Raw genomic sequence first — 10,798 nt, forward strand, 5'->3', positions numbered from 1 at the left:
CTCTGCAAGCCTTCCCTCGCAGCTGTGGTTTCTCTGTACTTTTAATACACCAGAACGGACCGTGTAAGCTATATCGAGACGTCTGTCATCAGAGGCCAGAGAAGAATACAGTGGGCTCACATCTGGGTCTGCTAAGTGTAATAGTCCCAATTTCAGGCTGTGGCCACTTGATCAGCTTATTTAGAAATTTATAACACAAACTCGAGCAACTGCAGTATTAAAGCAAAATTCTTCGTCGCCACTTAATTTTCATCCAAGTTGGGGAAAAAAGTATTCTAGCGAGAATGATAGTTTACATCAGCATCATAGTTTTATCACACTTATATTTCTAGATTTCTTTGTTTTACCATAGGTTAAGAAATAGTTTCCTTCCAGACTGACAATAAATTGCAGTGAAAGAATTAAGCCAGCATAAATGCCCCCTGCAAAGTTTAAAATCACTATGCATCAGTGAGACATTAATGTCCTGAAAATATGTTTTCTTCTTTTCAGTAATTTTCTGTTCTTAATCTCGGACAGTCGTTTACATAAAAGCTAGTCGTCAGTGCCGCAGCGTGAGTATATCGCGGCCGGCAGAGAAGCTGACGCAAGGAAGGGGCATTGGAGAAATACTGCATTTCATAAACACAATCACTAGAGCATTAGGAGAGCAAACATGTGGTTTTATGAACATAGTTATAAATATTTAAACATGCAAAATGAAAATGTTACTAAATGTCTGGTTTTCATTATCTTTCGATGAACATTTTCATTCTTGGAAGCATTGCTAGCTGTCTGCAGAAAATGATCACCACCCCCCTCCCCAGAATGAATGATGCGTAATGCGAAAACGTGTTAAAATGCACAGTTGTTTGTAATATCTTCTACCAAAGTGGAAGACATTCTACCAAATTTGGTATTCTACTGAATCGCAAAGTATTCTTGTCCAACAAACAGGCAACCATCCTGCTTCTGTCAGCAACTTGCTTGCTCGATGTTATGAAAAATCTAAGGACGGTTTGGAAAATATAAGATGTCACTCAGTGTGCTTGGAGTCGTGTTCTGCCATCCTTTCTCCGGCAAAATTCCTACAGAAGTCAACAAAAGATGCGGCTGCTGATTTTATCATTATTAACGTATTATTTTGAAGTGTCAACAAGTGTTGAAGCGTTCTGTGTGCCTCTGTGGAAGGGTTGGGAGGCTGCAGTAGGAAGTTTGGGGTGGGAAGCCTGGGGTCTGCCCCTTGGCCGGGCTCTCGTGGTGGGTGTGAGGTTGCGCCTTTAAATAGGACAGTAGTGGGCAGCGGTGGATACGGGTTGTGCAATTTAGCTGGCGTGAGTGGAGGCCTGTGAGAAAGCAGAGGCCACGCTGTGCATCACTGTTCATAGTAAGGCAGGTGTCTGATTCCGCGGGTCCAGCGTAGTCAGCCGTCTCTCTTGGCTTCGGTTCTCCCCCGTCAGTGCATCCCCGCAATGATCTGACTGTGCCGCGTATGTCATGAAAGAAGATGCCAAATGATTTATTTATTTATTTATTTATAATGCACCAGGAAACCCATTTTATATTAGCCACATATTTAATCTTGACTGTCGTGAGTTTCTGCTGCGCTCGGTAGAGGCACGGCATCCCGTGCTCTGGCACATAGGCACGCACGCGCTTGCTGTTTACTATTCCTCTTGCAGTTGCTCCCACCAATAAATCTGCACTTGCTGTAGCCAGGATGGAAATCTTTAAGACAAAGGACTTGAATGGGCAGTTTTTTATCGCTGTGATAGAGTAGAAGGCCCCAAGCTGGGGGCTAGTGCATGCATGAATGCTGCCCCCCTTGGCTTGGTACAGTCTCCTACTAGCACTGTACCAGTACCAGAGACTGTAAAAGGGACGGGGCCCCAAGGCTGGTATTTCCCCATTTTGATTCTTGTTCCTGTGACTGCAGCAAATCCCAAGGAAATGATGGCTGAGAAGTAAACTTGGAGAAGAGCGTGGAAGGGCAGGCTGTTGGGTAAAGCAGGGGATGCCTGGGAGGGCAGCACAAAAACGTGGGAATGAGGAAAGGAGGAACAAAAGAGATGTGGGTTGGCGAAGGAGGAATAGGGGAGTGAAAGGAGGCCAGGCTGGTGCAGCAGTGAGGAGCTGCTCCTTGTCCCTGTGTGTGAATACACCCAGCTGAGCCTTTTGCATTTGCAGGCTGTTCAGGCAGAGCCCCCACAAAAGTGTGTGAGTCTCTGGAGACGTGCACAGGATTTGCCCTGCGGGAAGCAGTGTGCGGTGCTTGCGGTGAGGTACCCTCCACGCTATGAAAGTTTTGGGTCCCATGATAAAGCTGTGCACTGCTATCGGCTGGGTGCAGTGCGTGGGCATCGCCGCCGCTGGTCCTGTGCCGGGGATGTGGGATGTGGCCAGTGACGGAGCCTGTTGGCAATCCAGACCTGAGCTGCGAGGGGGAAGGAGCGGGCTGGCTTCCTGCAGGCAGCTTTGTGCCCACCGGGCTTGGGACCAGAGGGAGCCTCGGGGAGCTGTTGTTGCCCTCCCGCTCCCCCACGCTCCCCTCCATTCTTGGAGGCCACAGCCTGGGTTCTGCTGCGGTGGAGGGACCGGGGCTGGTTTCTCAGCAGCAGGCGCGATGGTGCTGCTCTCTATCCGCTTACGTCAATGCAGACCTTTCCACGGACTCCAGTCTGGGTTGGATCAAGCCTTGCATGATTGTGGCCCTTGTGCATTTCAAAACTGTGTTAATCTATATCTGGATCCCAATGGGGGCACTTGGGATGAGCCGAGCTCAAACAATCCTTGGCAGGAGGGACAGAGTGGAGTTGGCAAGGATTTTTGTCCCATTATTGGTTACTCGGAGGAAGGAATGTACGCACCATTTTAATATATGACAACTTGAGGTCTGTCATCTTCAGCATATTAGAAAAGCCTCATTTTTAACAAATCCCAGGGCGTTTACTAGGCATTGCGCTACAGCTGGATTGAGGCTGCATGCTGGTCGTGGGCAGAGGCATGGGGCCTTCTCTCCATCTTGTTAGGCACTGAGCGACTTCTCCCGCTGCCAGGTCGGCCCCTTGGGTGCCAGTGGGAGACCCCCAGGCTGCTCACCTCTCACTCCCACTCTGCCTCCATCGGCAGGGGAGATGGAAATCTCAGGGCAGAAAAAAGCTGTAGCAGTGCAGCCTGTAGAGCAAACCACACTGAAAGCTTCTCCTGACTAGTTAAATCTGCCTGCATGTTCTCAGGAAGTTTAGCCATGGGGGTTGTTTACCAAGCTCAGAGGAGACTCGCCTCTCTGCAGCAAAATCTTCAAAATATGTCCCAAAGACCCTGAGAGAGATTTTACACTCTCTCTGTCAGTTTGCTATTTCCTCGAGTGAAAAATCCAGATGGGTGCTTCTGTTGAAAATTGGCTTGTATAAAGTCACCCTTTCTGCTCTCTTGCTCTGGGTTTCTGAAGTATGAAAATTCAACCTCGTAAAGATTTTTCAACAAGACTGTTTAGCCTTGTTGTATCAAGACCAAGAAATTCTGTCCAGGTAACCTAGGAAGGGCTAGGAAGGATGGAGGAAATGTGTTTGGAGGGTTTTTTTGCTTTGTTTTGTTTTTGTTTTGGAGGGGGGGAAGAGTTTTGGAAAGAGCTTTCTCTGTTTTTACCAAGCATCATTTGTATTTTTATCAATCAACAAACCGCCTGAGTACTTAGCAAACTGTTCCCTTCAACAACATCCCCATGAAGAGAAAGCTGAAATAATCAGCACAAGGAATAGGTGTCAGCCTTAGACAGACGACTGTGATTCTGGGTAATCTAATGCCATTTGAATATCTTGCTTTTAACGCAGCTCAGAGAACGGTTTGATGGACAAGGCAGTGATGCTCACGAGGCTGAGTTCAGTTGTTAGGGGTATGTCAGGAATTATTTTTCACAGGCAACTGTAGTTGGAGCGTCAGCTCCCATTAAGTATATTAGGGCCTCTGAAGTTCAGCGCTAGCACACCATGTTTTGTAGCCTTTGGTTTGCTTCTGTGGCGACAAAAACAGAAGGTCTTTGGTTAACTTCTGACCATTGACGTATTAAATGAAGATGCGCATTTGAGCAACATCAGTGATTTCAATTGACTCATCAATTGCCATTGCATAGCAGTCCTCATGTTTCACTTTGGTAACAAGCTGATCTGCCACATCTGATGCCAGCAATTCAGTCCTTCAAACAAATGACATGTTTGATAAAGAAATCTTTTTAAATTCATTATGCACTTTGGCTTTTGTCTTTCCTTTTAATACAGCATCTGTTGCAGCCGGGATACATTCCTTGATCGTTTCTGAGTCTGCAATTATTTTTATGCCTGCCCAGTGCCCGGAGATGTGAAACGAAGCTGCCATGCTATGCTGCTGAGCCCTGAAACTCTACACAGACATTCAGTTTAATTTCTTGGAACAGACTGCATTAAAGTAGTTTCATCAGTGCACACTTGTGATAAAAAGACGACATGAAGAAAGACAGTGAACTAAAAGGCCCTGCTTTTTTCTGGGAAGACAATAGGATATCTGTCCCTTCATTTGTTTCATGGATTCCTCGCACAGCCATTTAAATTCAGCAGAAGGCTCCAAATGTCTAAACTTTATCCTGAGCATTTTTTCAGTGCTGGAAAGGAATACAGTTAAGTGTCTCAGGGGGAGTTTTATAGAAAATGCTATGTTCAATGTTAATGAATTGGGATGGGGTCATACGTTTTTTCCATATAGAGCCAGTACAGAAACAAATACAGGACTTGAGGAGAAATGATCTGCAGGGATTCACTGATCTGTGGCTCGGGGTGATCCTGTACTTCTGTAGCCCCTCCAAAGATTGGCAGAAGGATCATGGGGGCTTTAACCCAAAGTGCCCCCATGTGCCTCCGTCCCGCTCCATGCCAGGGCTCCGTGAATAGCTGGCGCTGGAAGAAATGACCAACTTCTTGGGTGCCACAGGAGATTGCATCAGCATTACTGATACTCGCTCGGCTCATTACTGAAAATGCATCAAGCAGCTATATGGGTCAGACTGCTAAATTTGTAGACACGGAGTGTCAGGAAGCCTTTTTGTCAACTTGGTACCGTTTAGTATATGTGTCCTCAAGTTCAAAGCAATCCTGGCCTCAGACTTGTGATATTTTCTGCCCTTTCTCCCTTCTGTTGACTCAGACCTCTTCCCTTTGAGGTCAACATCAAAATAAAGATGTATGTTTCCTCAGCCTGACCATGGCTCTGACTCTTTAGATCAGCAATCCTATAGTCCATATGTCTTCCCATCTGTCAACTGGCATTTGAAGCCAGCTTGCTCCTCTATTCTTTCAGACAAGTGTGAGAATCAGGAGTTTCTTTAATGACGGTTTCAGGCCTTAAAGCGTTTGCTAAGATACTACCTATTAAGATCCCTTGATGGCACCTTGAATAGAGATCAAAAGCAACTGAGTTCACTCCACAAATCTAATTCCGACAGTCAGTTTAGGGCATTGAGAGAGGCGTGGGGAGGGCTCGGGAGGGCACCGTGCTCCCGCAGTTAGGAGACAGGCCTGGGAAGTCCAAGCCCTGGCTTCGGGGAGTGATGTAAAACAGCAAACACGAGCACTGCTAAATCCCTCCAGTGGTGGCTGTGCTCAAACTGCCAGGGCTGCTCGTGTTTGAAAAGCAGATCTGTACAAAGTGGGTTGGTGGCTTTGCTTGCACCGTGCTATGGTGACAGCCTTTAGGATCTGAGCTGTGCCTGGTTCAAATGAGCGCTTTTTGGTGCCACATTAGAACCTGTGTCTCTGCTCCTTTGGCTGTGAGATTATTCAAAATCTTTTTGCAATGCAAGATTGTAAACAAAAATCTTAGAGTACAAAATACTCTTCTCGTTAATAATTATTACCAGGCAATAATTTGTCTCCTGTACTTTGGAGAGCTGCTAATAATGGGAATCTGTGTCCTGCTTCACCACTGGGACTGCATGAAAGGCGGTGTGGAGAGACGCTGCCTGCACGGCATTATCACAGCAAAACGGCCACTCTTTCTGAGGGCACGATTTGTCTTTCAAACATTCCTATTTATAATGCCTGTCAGGAGATGCTGCAAAGCCCTTGGAATGTTTGGGGAAGTGTTTGCTGTGGTGGTGCATTTCCCCAAGTGACACAGAAGAGTTAGTGGGAAGTCGTGGCCATTAATTCAAGCCCAAAGCCTGAAATTCAAGGCCCATTGAGTTTCTGTGTACTGAAAGGTGACTGCGGGAGCTGGAAGGTGCAGGGTGCTCACCATGGGAAGGGTGGTGGAGGGCATTCCCCAGGGAGCCTCGACAGCCAGGGCTAACAAACGCCACTTTTTATGTGGCCAAAATGTCTGAGAAGAGCTGAAAAGCCCCAGGACGTGGCTGAGTGCCAGGGGATGGTGTCACACTACTGACTGTCTAGTAAAACTTGACTCAGTGGAGTCAAGGACGCCATATGGCCATAGATTTGCTTTGAAACCTGTTAAAGTGTGAGCATGAACCTGAAGTCCAGGTGCAGACTTTCTTTGGCCTCAGTGTCTTTTAACTTCAGTCATAATGTCACTTCTGCTCCCTGAGGGCAAACAGCCGCTCTGGCTGCCTGCTCTGGAGCCCCACTGCTTTTCAGTCAGGTGGTTAGTCAAAATTTGGGGCATGCAGATTGTTTGCTTGTAAGAGGGGAAACAGAAGTGACTTTGATGCGATTCTACGTCTTCACCAAGAAGATGCACCAGCTCCTGGACACCGCAGTAAGCAAAACATCAAGAGGCAGTTTTTGTTCCCACTGCAAGCCTCTTTCATCCAGCCCTCGCCCAAATGCAATCTCTGTCTGAGATTGTCATTGGGCTTATTTAAATCAGTTTGGCTTTCTGCTCTTTTTCCATGCCTATACTCTTGGTCGCCCACCATTTTTCTTTTACAACCTCCACTCGGTCTTTTCTGTCCCTCTTTTACATGATGATACTCTGCCAAGTTTGTCTTCATCACAGCAATTTTTAGTGTGAATCCATACTGCCTTTTTAGGGGGTAGTGGCGGTGGTGACGTATACTTGTGGTTGCAGCAGAAGCCGCTATAGAGTTGGACAAAATAGGATGAATGCTGTCTAAAAGCCTTCAGAGAGCTGTGAAATCTCCATCCTCTCTTCCATGTTCTCCTGGGAACACTTGCACAAAGAGTATTTTTAATGTGAAGCAAAAAGGATTCTGATGAATACTCATTAACATTTTGTTTCTGCAAAGATACATACATGATTATCACAAGGCTGCAAGGGACATGTATTCAGTAAAGCTCTTAGATATATGCTTAGTTTTATGTATATGCTTAAATCTTCCCGATGGCCCCTGCTTTGCTGAATAGACGTATTAACTGGGACAAAACCAGGTATTTGATGGAGCTTATTTGCACTGCTCAGGTATGATGCAGTGTGCTCCAGTCCCATGAATGCAGATCTGATATGGACCACAGTCTTTGTTAGACACTGGCTATATCCCTCAGGGCAGGGGCAGGCAGCCCCATTTCCTGCTGCCTGTTCTGAGCTGGTTAAACCCAGGACAGCCTTGGTCAGGAAGAGTTAACATAGCATGGTGCTGAGTCTCAGCTAGTAATCTTGTCTGAGGGGCAGGAGAAAGTGTGTCTCTCTGTGCCTCTTCCTGCAGACGTACCACTGATACGTTCATCTGTTGCTCTGAATGCCCTGTGGAAGATGGAGTGCTGGGCCTGCTTGGCTGTGTCATTAGATACTGCCCTAGATTCATTTAGGAGTAAAGATTTCCTATTTGCGCAAAAGAGGACCATGTTTTGGGGGACATATGATGCAGTGGAGGTAACCAGACATGACAGAAGGGTTTCCAGGCTTTGCTGGAGTTCTCAAATCTTGTCACAGGGGGAACCATACACTCATTTTTCATGAGGTCCCCATTCTTTCAATGGTTGTAATCCACTTTCTGTGCTGCTCTTTCCATATGAAACCTTGGATTCCTTTTAGCAGCTGTTTGGGTGGAATAACGAAGTCTAACATTTGGAAACAAAAAAAGGATGCGTGGTCCTAGCTATTTCTTTTGGGGCTACCGAGAAATGTTCTGAAGGTGACCGTGTTTTGTATGGATGAGTGTCATTTTGACTCACTTGAAGCATACTGAAGCTTTGACACAGCGTCACCAGGGACTGGAGCTTCTGTTGCCACGCGATGGCTGGTTTGCTAAGAAGGTCGTTAATGTGGTACCTCTAAATACTGCTGGGGCCTCAGGGTGTGATCCAGTGTGGACTCAGAAGCCCAGGTGTCAGTCCTGGGAAGGGGAAGTTCCAGGTTCTGGTCCTTAGTTGCAGGATTTTTTGTTTTACACACAAAGAGAATTGAGAAGCAGGGGCCTGACTCAAGGACGTCCATGACTACAATGTCTAGGTGCTACAACCAAACAAGCTCATTGGGATGGTGATTTGGCACTGGTTCTGCACCCCAGGGCAGGAGGGCAACAGAGTCAGGCTCTCACTGCTTGGACACAAATACTAATTCAAGCGGGCCTCTCGTCCCTGGAGGGCAGGGTGAGCAACTTCAGAATATGACAGCTACTTAGGAATTGTCACTAAAAATCAGTCACCCAAGAAAAGTGCTGACTTCCTAAGACAAATGGGCCAAAAACATCCTGGTTTAACTTCAGGAGAGCCAGGGGAGTTACATCAGTGTTTTTCACTTCACCATTCATTTTGGCTGTACTGCAACAACAGGTTACTTAGTATGTGTATGTAATTGGGGGTATTTTTTTCTAGCGGATGGAAAGATAGCTGTGTAATTAATGGACTGGGTAATTTGTTCTAACAATAGGCTATATTGTGACATTGATTGTTAAACAGAATTCTCCCTTAGCAGAAAAAACATTTGCATTTAAGTCTGTTAGCATAATAGAGCTCAGTATTTCTAAGAAAGCTGTGTTTGACCTTTGGTGAGGAGTAGAGGTGGTAGCACCTGTTAACCAGTGAAGCAAATGAAGGTGGTGTATCCCTTCTATTTATATGGCAGATGCTGAACATTGTAAACATGCTGCTTCTTGCATTAGTGCAGCCTTGAAGTACACAGAGCTAGTCTAAAAAATATGGTAATACAAATGGTTAAAATCATACCCATCGTTTGACATAAGTACTATTCTTCGGCACGTAAGTAATGTGAATGTTATGTTGCACAAACATTTAGAGCTTAATTTACCCTCATCTTCTTTTCGTTATTTGCAGAAGGTCTTGTTCTCTGATGGTGTCCTGAAAAATACAGACTAGATATTATTCTTATGTCTGGTGCTGATATTTACTGTCAATAAATAGACTCAGTTAAATGGGAATGAATGTTTGTTTCATAATCCTCCTACAACTGCAGACTTCATTATATATGAAGAATACAGAAATTAATTCTGCCATTTGACATCAGCATGTTTCCAGTTTCTCAGTATATAGTACTCACATGCAACTGTATAATAATGTTAACCTGTACCTGGGCTGAAATATTTTTTTCCCTTCTTGGGTAAGATATAAGGATTCATTATTGATGTACTCACTCTAGCCTTTCAACCTGGCTGGGACTGCCATTTTTTTCCCATGCTGTAGCGTCTGAAGTATTTCTTCTCCTCAGTGGAGGTGAGGTTGTTTTGTACTGCAGTGAATTGGTCCATTTAATACTCTTTACTTTGCCTCCTTAGAAGTTTGTGGGTTTTTTTTAATATTTTCTGAGCAAATGGCTAAAGTCCCTTTTCCAAAAATGGATTTCTTTTTATCACAAAGTGCTATTATACCACATCTCAAGAGTTAAAGTTTTATCGTAGGCAGATTCTATTTTCAGATAGCATCGTGTGGAGACTATGTTTTCAAAAGCATTAACTCAAACCACACGGATGCACAACTGTTTTAAAATACGAGAATTCACACATGCTTTTTATTATAACGCACATAAAACTGAAGTATAATACAGTAGGCTTTGGCAATAAAAGAGTAGTCGATATATAAATTTTGTGCCTAGTTCTTTAGATTAATGAACCGCTTTTCTTGATGAATTGAGCATGAATGAGTAAAAACACAATGATCTGATTAGATACTAAATTAATGGTTTTCTGGCAATTCAAAAATTGCATGTCTAGTTCAGAGTTCACTTTTTTTTTTCCCCTGGGACAACTTGATAACCTTCTTTTACTAGCCAAACCACTAAAGAGGCATTGTCAGTCTCTTCAAGTTCACTATTGTTCTCAGAAAATCACTTCCTTAAGAAATACCCATATGTTGAGGGTCTCAGTTGTACTTTGTGGGAAACAAAATTATGGGTCAAAGTCATTTACTCTGTAACTCCATTGAGGTTGGATTCAGCTGGCACAAATATCTCCTAATGGCGTTATAGCAGGGGTGAGTCTGGCTTTACCTTCTCTCTGCTGGCACAAGAAATGGGGAGAGGTCTGTAGTCAACAGGGACGGTTGCAGGTGGGGAGGATTCCTCAGGGCTGAGATTTCAAGTTGAACCACCTCTTCCATTTGGAAGCTCAGATTTGCACTTAGGAATATAAATGAGGGCGATGATCTGCCAAATGAAGTGAACAGCCAGATGACCTTCTTCTGTAGACAGGGGTCCATATGTGTTTATGGCAGGGAGAGACCTTTATCACCTTAGAGGCATTGGGAAGAGGAAATGCAGATGGGGGGCTGTCACAAGCTGGTCCAAACCTCCAGTGGCTAGCAGGGAAGGAGTTAATCAGCCCCTTGGCACCAGCTAGAGGAAGGCCTGTGCAGCAGGTAGTGATTTGTAGGAGAGTAGAGATGGGCCAGCTGGGAGAAATGAGCTGGTTGCTTTTCGA

Source organism: Pygoscelis adeliae, unplaced genomic scaffold (assembly GCF_000699105.1).
Source record: "Pygoscelis adeliae isolate BGI_AS28 unplaced genomic scaffold, ASM69910v1 Scaffold79, whole genome shotgun sequence".
Taxonomy (NCBI): Eukaryota; Metazoa; Chordata; class Aves; order Sphenisciformes; family Spheniscidae; genus Pygoscelis; species Pygoscelis adeliae.